Raw genomic sequence first — 12,389 nt, 5'->3', positions numbered from 1 at the left:
GAATTTTTTCTTGTAATTCAGAATATTTTTAACCTCTGGTAGGATGGAAAGCAAATTTTGGAATTGGTCAGGTACTAAATTAGTCCAGTTAAAGGGTATTTGGAACCTAAGGGCTAATTGTCAAATTTTATCCGCAGGCCAATGAATGACATGATTGCCTGTGGCTGTAGTGAGATTAAAGTGTACATCATTCAAGGTAGTGGTCTTAACATGCACACAGCTATTATTAGCTTGGAAAAGTAGGTGTCCTGTCAGGGTAGTCCCGTGTCCCATACCCTCTCAACAAATGTTGTCATGAACAGTGACAACCTCTCCTGGTTTTAGTTTATGTACACACTGAAGTTGAGGGGGTTCTAACGGCCAGAGTGTCCATTGGCTTCCAATCCATACCCAAATGTCGGGCGTTATTCCAGGAGCACTGACTACAAATTGGTTGGGCATACCAGGTAGTTCAAGTTCCCAAATGTCTCAGTGAATTATCCAATCCCACATGCATCCTCCCTATGGACCCGGCAGGATTTGGTAGGTGGGAGCCCATACCCCCCGATCGGCCCATATGCTTGGAAGGAGCACTAAGAATGTCTGCATTTCCACTTTGAAAATCTCCAAGTATGTCTCCATGGCCACAGATTAGATGGTACTCCCGAGGTGACTGTAAGGGCAGAGGGCCACGCCTGATGTTCAAGGTCCCTCTGAATGGCCATGAGCTGGTCATTCAGAAAATCCTAACCTCTGAACAAGCCTGATCCCACTGCAATGCCTTTCCAGCATTGGTGATACCCAGTACCATCTCTGTTAACAGCTTTTGTGTCATTGAACTAAGGGCTGAGATAACGTATAATTCACCACCAGCCTGAACCTGGGCTAGCTGTGCTCCAGTAATAAGGCCCATGGCTTTTTCCAACTGTCCCAATTTTTTCCTCATGTTGCTGGCCTTTATGGATATTCCAGATTGCAGCTATGCTACTTGTACCATCCCATAAGTGTCCAGCCAAGTCCCTCTTCTTTCTAGCAGAAACTCAGGTCTGTTGTTGTGCCAACCAAGTGGCAACTCCTTTTGAGCAATTAGGATATATAGAGGTAATCTGAAAACTAGATAAGGGTAGTGTAAATTTTATAGTCCCTAGTGTAGCATTAATTACAGTCCATTGAAACTCCAACCCATTTCTCTTTGATGAAATATTATACCACATTTGAAGGCTGAACACCCTAATATACTCTTGAGAGGCCTCAGCATCAATAGCATAATGGGGTGTACTGCAATATGGTACAGTTTAAATTATTAGTTATTGGGACATTTTCAGTACAGGTAATCTTGTCAGCAGCAGAACAATTTTTGGAGGTATTTGTTTGATTATTCACCAGTATTATTTTGTTTTTTTTCCCCCAGGTCATTGATAAAAGTTATATAGCATAGGGTCAAAAACCAATCCATGCAGGACCCACTAGAAATACACTCATTCAATGATGATTTCTCATTTACATTTTGTGACCTGTCAGTTAGCCATCTTTTAATCCATTCAATGTATACCACATTAATTTTATATCATTCTAATTCTTAAATCAAAGTGTTGTGCTGTAACAAGTCAAACACCTTGCAGAAATCTTAAATATATTACATCAACACTATTACCTTTATCAATCAAACTTGTAATCTCATCAAAAAAGATAGGTTTATGGAAAACACATTCTGTCGAACAATATTTATTGGCATTAGTTATATTACCCTCCTTTAATTATTTATTAATTGAGTCCCATATCAGCCACTCTATTATCTTGCCTGGGATCGGTGTCAGATTGACAGGCCTATAATTAGCTAAGTCATCCCACTTACCCCTTTTTAAGTATTGGCATAACATTAGCTTTCTTCTATTCTTGTGAAACTCTCCCAGTGTTCCGAGACTTACTGAAAATCAACATTAACAGTCTAACAAGCTCTTCAGCCAACTCTTTCAAAACTCTTGGATGCAAGTTATTGTGACCTGCTAATTTAAAAATGTCTCACTTTATTAGCTGCTGTTTAACATATTCATGGAATGAAAAGAGTATTATGATATGACTACATCATCTGTGTTTTTCCCCTTCAAGTACAGAATGGAATTATTTATTGAACACTTCTATCTTTTATACATTATAAATATTTTCACCATTTCCATCTAGTAATAGACCAATAAAAATGCTAGGATTTTTTGTTCCTAAAAATATACTTAAACTCCTTGTTATTGTTCTTAACACTTCTGGCCATAGAGGTCACCTTGTGTCCCTTTGCTTTCCTTATGATTTTTCTACAATTCCTAGCTTCTGATTTATATTAATTACTATCAATAGCCCCCTTTTCCCATTTTTTTTATAATAAAATAACTGCCTTCACTTACCTGTAAATCAAGTTGTTTTTTTTAATCAATACAGCCCTCTTCCTTGATTGTGGCATTCTAAATTCCCAATTATCATTCATATTTATCTGTTTAAGATCTTCCTCCCAGGTGATTTGGCTCATAATTGTTTTCAGCTTTGTGAAAATGGCCCTTTTAAAGATATGAATATGATAATCTCACTGGTCTGGAATGTATTCTGTTTTCACATTATAAATATGATCATGACTTGATTACTTGTACCTAAGTTACCATTAATTTTTAGTTCTGTGATCAGTTCCTCTATCTGTCAAGACAGTGTCTAATATAGAATTCCCCCATGTTGCAACACATTTTGAGTTAGGAAATTGTTACCTATAATATTAGGAATTCCAAGAATGCGTTAATACTGGCACCATGAGACCTCCAGCATGTGTCACTCAGGCTGAAGTGCCCTATGATCATGCAGGTTTTTTTCCTACACACTATGGATAGGTGCATAAGGAGCCAGTGATCCTGTTTCTAGTGTGATTTGGTGATCTGTAGAAGAAACCAACTAATATCCCATCTTGTGGTTTATCTGTTAGGACATTGAGTCATAAGAATTCAAGATGAAGACGAATAAGAAGTGTGTAGGAGTAGGGGTATATTAAGATGTTGCTGTCTAACATTTATGGCAATTTTGGCTCCTTAACTATAGAAAAGGCAGGAATGGCATTTTAGCCATGTCTGTTGGTTTAACCAACAATTTGTTGTGTTCACTAACAACTGTATTGGTTTTACTGACTATATCTATTGAATATTTAAGTAAGTGAAAATGTATAATGTTGGGCCATTAAATAGGTATTGTTCAGGCATCCCTTAGAGTCTTGGTTTAAGATCCTTCCACGATTTCTAGAAGGAGAACACAAGATAGAAGATGTGCTCCAAGGGGAAGATATCAAATTCTTAGTCTTAATGAATAAATTATTTATAAAATACTATATATTGTAAAATTGAATATTTTGCAAGTTTTATTGAGCTATTTTAAGTTTGAGTTACTTAAAAATTCCTGTGAAATTAATTATTTATCTTCAATGAAGGACCTTGGGTTTGCCAAATATCTGTTTTCTTTCAACCACTATGTTTTCATTAAAAAATGTTTCATTTGCAGTGGTACAAGCAGTGTTTTACTGAATTTACAAAAAAAACCAAACATGGGAACAAATGTGTTTCTTCGGATTCATCATTGCCAAACTAATTTGTATAAAACAAGAACAAGCCCTAACCTTTGTCCTTCCCTCAAACAACCCAAAACTAATCTGTTTTGAATGGTGAGAAATTTGAGACAGTCCTCAAGATCCAGACCAGATTTTTAAAGATATTTAGGTGCCTAAAGAAGTAGATAAGTGTCTAGTAGGCTTTTCAAAACCTCCTAGGTGCCTAAATCCCATTGATTTATATGCATCTTTAGGTACCTAAAGATCTTAAATTCTAGCCCCCAGCCTGCAAAGACCCATCACTTGTCAATGGCTGAGAATTTTCTCTGTAATGTGCTTGAGTGATCGAGTTTTCCTTTTTCAGAATAAGTCTTCAAGTTGTGGCTGGGTACCCACTAGCTTTATTTGATAAAGGATACAGGAATCCCATCACTGGGACCCGCTGAATTGTATTTTTATGTTTGATTCCATTCAGGTGATTTGCAGTATGGTGTCCATTTTACAAGAAGAAGAAGAGGAAAATACAGCACATAGGAAATAAAAATCTTAAACACAAGGATAATAGGGAAAAGCAGTTGTTGGATAGCAGTATAGGAAGTATAAGGCTTTAGTTGAAATCAGTGGCCCTCCTTAGGTTTTAAGATTGGAATTACAACCAAAGCTATAATGGGTGATACGAAAGACAGCACTACAGCTGGAAAAAAATCATGTGATATCTGAAAGAAAAAAAGTCATTTTCAGTTTATGTTTGAGGGGGAAAGTTTAAAAAAAAATTAGTTTTGATCTGAATTTTTAATTTGTCTGTTTTTGAAAGATAAAAATTTCAATTTTGTTTTTTATCCATTCCTATTTTCCTTTTTCAATACTGGACGCAATAGAATGAATGAATGTTTTCCACCTTCCTTTTATTTCCCTTTTCCGTTTCCCACTCAAAGATTTGTAAAGTTACAGTGGGCGGGGAGAGGAAAGAAAAATGTAGGGGAAACCCCATGGACACGATTAAATTCTATAGCATTCAGTGGTAAAAATGGAAAAAAAGGAGGGAGAGGGAGAATGAAAATTCAAAAATTTCACATTTTGATTTGTAAAAGCCAAAGCTAAACTTACATTTACCCAAATGTATATTCTGCCATGAAAAAAATGTGTATTGGGGAAACTCCATTTTTCAACAAGAAATTTGATCAACAAATTTTCACCACCTCTATGTATCACAAATTTACTGGCTCTTTCAGGGCCCTTTCCTGCCACATTGAAATCAATGGACATTTTGCATTCCCTCAGAGCAGAATTCAGCTCATAGATGAATTATTTGACTCCAAACAATTATATTCCCTAATCTGGAATTGGAAATGTTCATACAGACACACTTTGGAAGAGTTTAATTGCAAAATTAATTTTTCTTCAGTTAAACTGCTTTGTGGGGAGTTGGTTCTATTGCTAAAGAGGGATCTGGAATGAAGGACTCTTGGACTCTGACCCTTAGCTCTGATGCCAACTCACTATGCTGAACATTCAATCTTGGTAAAAGGCCAATGCAGGACATGTTTTGAAGCCTATGAGAATTTAAGTGGTGCATAGTCTCTGTGCTATCCTTCTTTGCTACAGTGAGTTTTAACCTGTGTGACTGTGGGCAAATCTCCTTAATGTTCTTGTCTATTATTTTACCCATGTAGCTATAATGCACAATTATAAAACTATTATTATTAATTTGTGTTTGCAATGCATTGTAAAATTCTTGGGTAAAAGGAAAGTACTATTCATTTTAACAATGGCTGTTTTAGAAGTTTCCCTTTTAGCGGACATTGTTCACTAAGTTAACCTTAAAAGCAATGTTTTACTCTGTGTTCAGAATCAGAAAATGCTCCTACCTCCATCAAATACAACTTTTAATATGGTCCTAAAGAAGCAGCTAAAAGGCTGTGATATTTTGATACTTAAAAAAAAAAGCTAGAAGAACAAATGAAGAAGAGATCAGCAAACTTCCCTTATCCAGCAGAAAGGATAAGGTTATTCAAGCTTTCCTATCTACAGTAGAAGATTATTCTTTGCTTTGAAGTGTAGAGAGCATAAGAAAGAATAGAAGCATCTGCTCTCCAAGCAAATGCACTTCCAATAAGAAATCAAAGAAACTAAGATTGCAAGCATCCACTATGGGTTTAGAGACGATAATTCTCACCCTGAGAGCACTGGCAGATTTTGCTTTTCTTGTTCTATTTGTATGTTGGAATCAACTAAATGTAAGATGTCAAATTCATCCCTAGTAGATCGCCAAATGTGGCTTCACTGGAATTACACTAAGGACAGATTTGGCCCACTAACTCAAAAATTGTACCTAATTATACTGAGTGCCCACTGATGTAGCCTAGTTCATTCCGAAGGTCTTTTCAGACTGGATATAGATGTTCACAATGCCCAGATTATGAAGTCAGAAAAGACCATTGTGATCATCCAGGCCAGGGATCGGCAACCTTTGGCACCTGGCCATCACATAAAGCTGCTGGCAGGCCGGAACGGTTTGTTTACCTGCAGTGTCTTCAGGTTTGTCCGATTGCAGCTCCCACTGGCTGCGGTTCACCATTCCAGGCCAATGGGGGCTGTGGGAAGTGGCGTGGGCCGAGGGATGTGCTGGCCGCCACTTCCCGCAGCCCCCACTGGGCTGGAACGGTGAACCGTGGCCAGTGGGAGCTACGATCGGCCAAACCTGTGTATGCTGCAGGTAAACACACTATCCTGGCTTGCCAGAGGCTTTCCCTGATGGGCCACGTGCCAAAGGTTGCCAATCCCTGATCTAGGCTGACCTCCTGCATAATTCAGGGAAGCTGATGTCCAGTGATAATTCCTGTTTGAAGTAAATCAGATCTTCTAGAAAGACATCTAACCTTGAATTAAGTTACCAGTGAATGAGACTCTATCACCGCCCTCGGTAAACTGTTCCAATGCCTAATTGCTTTCACTGTTAAAAATCTGCACCTTATTGTACCTAATTTAAATTTGTCTGCATCAACTTCCAGTCATTGGATTTTGTTATGTTTTTTTTCTACTATATTAAAAACCCTTCTATCAAATTTTTGTTCCCTCATGTAGGTACTTACAGACTGATCAAGTCACCCCTTGACCTTTTCTTTGATAAGCTAAATAGACTGGGCTCCTTGGGTCTCTTACTATAAGGCATGTTTTCCAAACCTTAAATCATTCGTATGGCTTCTTCTGGACCCTCTCCAATTTTTCAGCATCCCTCTTGAATTGTTGACACTGGATCTGGACACAGAATTCCAGTATTCACACCTGTGCCAATCACACAGGTAATATAACATCTTGATATTCTCCTGGTTATATACCCAAAGATCACATGAGCCCTTTTAGACACAGCATTATAGCATTTTGGCTACAGTGAAAACAAAATTCTACATAAAAGGTTAGACAGGAAGTGAAGAATACTGTACAATATCCAAATGAAATCGCAGAGGGAAGTTAAGTAGATAAAATGCAATTTTCCAAGAACACATTTCAGACAGTTCAGCTGTTCTAACACACCCTGGTTCTTATACAAGTGCCATAGAATCTTTAATGAGCTCAATTTGTCAAATGTAAGTCTTTCCTCTGAAAGACAGCGCTAGTAAAAATAATGCACAGAACAGACAAGAGGATTATCTTCATCCCTTTGCCTTTTTCTCTCATCCCTTCCCATGCACCTTTGTGTTTCCCTCTTCAAAGCTCTTTCTTACTTTTTGGCTTCTCATTTTTTCACTTCCCTGCAACATCAGCAATTGCAGATGTCACTTCTGCTCCTGCTGTGAGAACAGATGATACCATAAATTATCAGATTGTAGGAGAAGGGGAAGCAGAATAGCTGAGAGGTTGCCTAAGGTTCTTCTCTGATTGATAATAATGCTACAACTCCTTTCTACTGCCCTCCCTTCCTAGAGAGCATGGGGCAATCATCAAGGCATATGGCAGTCCTATCTATGCCTACAGCACCTAGACTTTGGTAGTAATGCTGAGGCTTAAGCTCACTACTGACAACTTATTGAATCAAGAAAACCTCTTTTTGTCACTCTCCATGAAGTGTTCCTTGGATGTCTCCTATGAAAGTATTAGCTTTGCCTAATCCAGTTTAATTTGTGAGATTAGAAAAGAGAGCACTACAGCTGGAAAAAATCATGTGATATCTGAAAGAAAAAAAGTCATTTTCAGTTTATGTTTGAGGGGGAAATTTAAAAAAAACTATTAGTTTTGATCGGAATTTTTAATGTGACTGTTTTTGAAAGATAAAAATTTCAATTTTGTTTTTTATCCCTTCCTATTTTCTTTTTTCAATACTGGATGCAATAGAATGAATGAATGTTTTCCACCTTCCTTTTATTTTCCTTTTCTGGGAGGAACTAACATAACAGGTGGGGCTATAAGTTTGCCTGTGGGTGAGATTTCAGTTACTCCATTTTATAAATATTTATCAATATTGTTCTATTTTTTATATTTTTATTAGCTCTAGGGAAAGGCATTGAACTGACAACTCTGGGGAATCTCCTGTGCTGGTTTTGCTTTGATATTTGTTATTGTTTTATTCTCTTCTTTTAAGTCTTCTCTTATTCTTGTTTCCTAAAGTTAAAGTTTGTCACTAAAACAACTGACACATGCATAAAGCTTGACTTTGGAGCACAGAACTCAGACAGATGCCACGTATGGTAAGTGTTGGATATTTTACCCTATATTGTTCACTGACGCTAGTTTATTTGAGCCAAAGTTAATACATTTCCATTCAGACTAACACATAAAACATGTAATAAAGTTTGCTAAAGCAAATAAGGTTTAGTTGTGTATTTTAACTTGATTACTCTGGGAAGTACATAAACTGGCTCACCCAAACTAGTGATATCTTCATTCTATTTAATTCACTGGTAGATTTATGCTTTCTGAAAGAGGCTTGTGGGATAAGGAAGTGAGTATCTTGGTGGAGAGCATATCAGTCCTGAGTTGCTAACTGCCATCAGCTTTCATCAATCTCATAGGATAAGGCCCTGGGTTGCTTTGAATGCATCATAAGACAGTGAATGACTTCATGGGCAAATTATATTAGCACATGACTAGCCTGGGCCTGTTTTTCTCTTGTTTCTTTTCTTTATCCCATCTCTCCATTCTCTTCTTACCTTAAATACAGTTATCTAGTACCAGCAGCTGAAAGGGGGGAAATGGACTTGCCTCATGCCTCATGCTCTGTTAAACTGGGAAACAATACCTCATGCTCTGTTAAACTGGGAAGGTCCATTTCAGAGAAAGTGTTTCTAATCAGGGCCATGATTTGAATCTATTTTACAAGAAGGAGTGAAATATCTAGAGCATTCAGGCTACCAATTACTCTCTCAAGAATGAATAATTTTGATAACTGTATTATTAGAGCAGTGAAGTCAGATCTAAATTCCTTCTTACTCTGGAATTGGAAGATGTAGCTACCAGGCTTTAACTTCCCATCAGGGGCTCTCTTTCTGGTACAGAACAGAGAGTGCAAATACATATTAGGGCATCAGGTAGGATGCTACCCAGATCCAAAGTGGCATGCAGTGGCACATGGACAGAATAGTGTAAAAAATGACTTGCAATTAGCTAACTGAATCAAGGGGTAACAGAAAAGGGTGCCCCAGGGGTATTTTACAGAGTATTAATTCTTCAGTTGGAGCTTACATATCATAGTGATGGGTGCACTACTATTGTCTAGCTAGAGAAGGCCAGATACACATCCAATGACAATCAATACCCTTCCACTGACTTCACCTGAGCGATGCTAGTTTACACCAGCTGAGGACCAGGCCCCTAACCAGATAGAGGAAAAAAAGGATATGACTAGCACAGCTGAGCAAAACCTGGATTTTCCACCCAGCAGGAAATTCCACTGTTTTGAAGTTGGCTAGTTCTGAATCTAAATGAATTATCAACATCTTGGAATTTCCTAGGAAAGAAAGTATTCTGACATACTTGGTTTTCAGTCAATCAAAGTTTAAACTAAAAACTTGTTTCAGCTTTTCAACATTATCAAACTAATGATTTCAATCTTATAATGAATCATTTCAATTTTTTTGCTAAAAAAAATTAGCCAAAATTGACACATTGCTGCAGAAAGTTTTGATTTAGTTGTATCAGCATTTTCTGATATAAAACTATTGCATTGAAAAACTTTTGACCAGCTTTAAAAAATGGGGGAAAATTTTATTTCACTTTTGCTAATTTGCTAGGAAGTTCTTCCTAAAAACCCTCTGAAAATAATATTAGATATGAATAAAAAACAGAAGGGAACATATACAGTATAGCAATTCATTACTATTACTAGGTGAAATATTCATACCCAACCATATACTTCCAGATAAGCTCTCTTCTTCTGTATTAGAAGAATAAACCATCATTTGTACAGGTAATTAAAACTGCAGCTAGTCTACAATGAAGTTTGATTGAACAATGCCAATGAAGATAAAGGAAAGGTTTATCACCTACGCATCTGTGGCAGGCCAAACCAAACAAATTGGTTAAAACTATAGTAAAGAACAGAATGATCAGACACATAGATGGAGATGATATGTTGGGGAAGAGTTGTGATGGCTTTTGTAAAGGAAAACCATGCCTCAACAATCTATTAGAATTCTTTGAAGGGCTCAACAAACAAGTGGCCATGGGTGATATAGTGTACCTGGACTTTAAGAAAGCCTTTGACAAGGTCTCTCACCAGAGTAAGCACTCATGGGATAAGAGGGAAGGTCCTCTCATGGATCAGTAACTGGATAAAAGATAGGGAAAATGGGTAGGAATAAATGGTCCAGTTTCACAGTAGAGAGGTACATAATGGGGTCCCCCAAGGATCTGTACTGAGACCAGTGCTGTTCACCATATTCAGAAATGATCTGAAAAATGTGTTGAACAATGAAGTGGCAACATTTGCAGATGATACAAAATTACTCACGATAGTTAAGTCCAAAGCTGACTGCGAACAGTTACAAAAGGATTTCACAAAACTGGGTGCCTGTGCCACAAAATGGCAGATTAAATTCAGTGTAGATAAATGTAAAGTAATGCACTCTGGAAAACATAATTCTAACTATACATATGTTAGGATATAGATATTCAGGCCTGTCTCTAAAGGCCTATACTTTAAGAATATAGGTATATGTTTATCATTTAGCTAGTTAGAATCATAGAATATCAGGGTTGGAAGGGACCCCAGAAGGTCATCTAGTCCAACCCCCTGCTCAAAGCAGGACCAAGTCCCAGTTAAATCATCCCAGCCAGGGCTTTGTCAAGCCTGACCTTAAAAACCTCTAAGGAAGGAGATTCTACCACCTCCCTAGGTAACGCATTCCAGTGTTTCACCACCCTCTTAGTGAAAAAGTTTTTCCTAATATCCAATCTAAACCTCCCCCATTGCAACTTGAGACCATTACTCCTCGTTCTGTCATCTGCTACCATTGAGAACAGTCTAGAGCCATCCTCTTTGAAACCCCCTTTCAGGTAGTTGAAAGCAGCTATCAAATCCCCCCTCATTCTTCTCTTCTGCAGACTAAACAATCCCACCTCCCTCAGCCTCTCCTCATAAGTCATGTGCTCTAGACCCCTAATCATTTTTGTTGCCCTTCGCTGTACTCTTTCCAATTTATCCACATCCTTCCTGTAGTGTGGGGCCCAAAACTGGACACAGTACTCCAGATGAGGCCTCACCAGTGTCGAATAGAGGGGAACGATCACGTCCCTCGATCTGCTCGCTATGCCCCTACTTATACATCCCAAAATGCCATTGGCCTTCTTGGCAACAAGGGCACACTGCTGACTCATATCCAGCTTCTCGTCCACTGTCACCCCTAGGTCCTTTTCCGCAGAACTGCTGCCGAGCCATTCGGTCCCTAGTCTGTAGCGGTGCATTGGATTCTTCCATCCTAAGTGCAGGACCCTGCATTTATCCTTATTGAACCTCATTAGATTTCTTTTGGCCCAATCCTCCAATTTTTCTAGGTCCTTCTGTATCCTATCCCTCCCCTCCAGCGTATCTACCACTCCTCCCAGTTTAGTATCATCCGCAAATTTGCTGAGAGTGCAATCCACACCATCCTCCAGATCATTTATGAAGATATTGAACAAAACGGGCCCCAGGACCGACCCCTGGGGCACTCCACTTGACACCGGCTGCCAACTAGACATGGAGCCATTGATCACTACCCGTTGAGCCCGACAATCTAGCCAGCTTTCTACCCACCTTATAGTGCATTCATCCAGCCCATACTTCCTTAACTTGCTGACAAGAATGCTGTGGGAGACCGTGTCAAAAGCTTTGCTAAAGTCAAGAAACAATACATCCACTGCTTTCCCTTCATCCACAGAACCAGTAATCTCATCATAAAAGGCGATTAGATTAGTCAGGCATGACCTTCCCTTGGTGAATCCATGCTGACTGTTCCTGATCACTTTCCTCTCCTCTAAGTGCTTCAGGATTGATTCTTTGAGGACCTGCTCCATGATTTTTCCAGGGACTGAGGTGAGGCTGACCGGCCTGTAGTTCCCAGGATCCTCCTTCTTCCCTTTTTTAAAGATGGGCACTACATTAGCCTTTTTCCAGTCATCCGGGACTTCCCCCGTTCGCCACGAGTTTTCAAAGATAATGGCCAAGGGCTCTGCAATCACAGCCGCCAATTCCTTCAGCACTCTCGGATGCAATTCGTCCGGCCCCATGGACTTGTGCACGTCCAGCTTTTCTAAATAGTCCCTAACCACCTCTATCTCTACAGAGGGCTGGCCATCTCTTCCCCGTTTTGTGTTGCCCAGCACAGCAGTCTGGGAGCTGACCTTGTTAGTGAAAACAGAGGCA

Source organism: Dermochelys coriacea, chromosome 2 (genome assembly GCF_009764565.3).
Source record: "Dermochelys coriacea isolate rDerCor1 chromosome 2, rDerCor1.pri.v4, whole genome shotgun sequence".
Classification (NCBI taxonomy): domain Eukaryota; kingdom Metazoa; phylum Chordata; order Testudines; family Dermochelyidae; genus Dermochelys; species Dermochelys coriacea.
Note: the sequence above shows the minus strand (reverse complement) of the source record.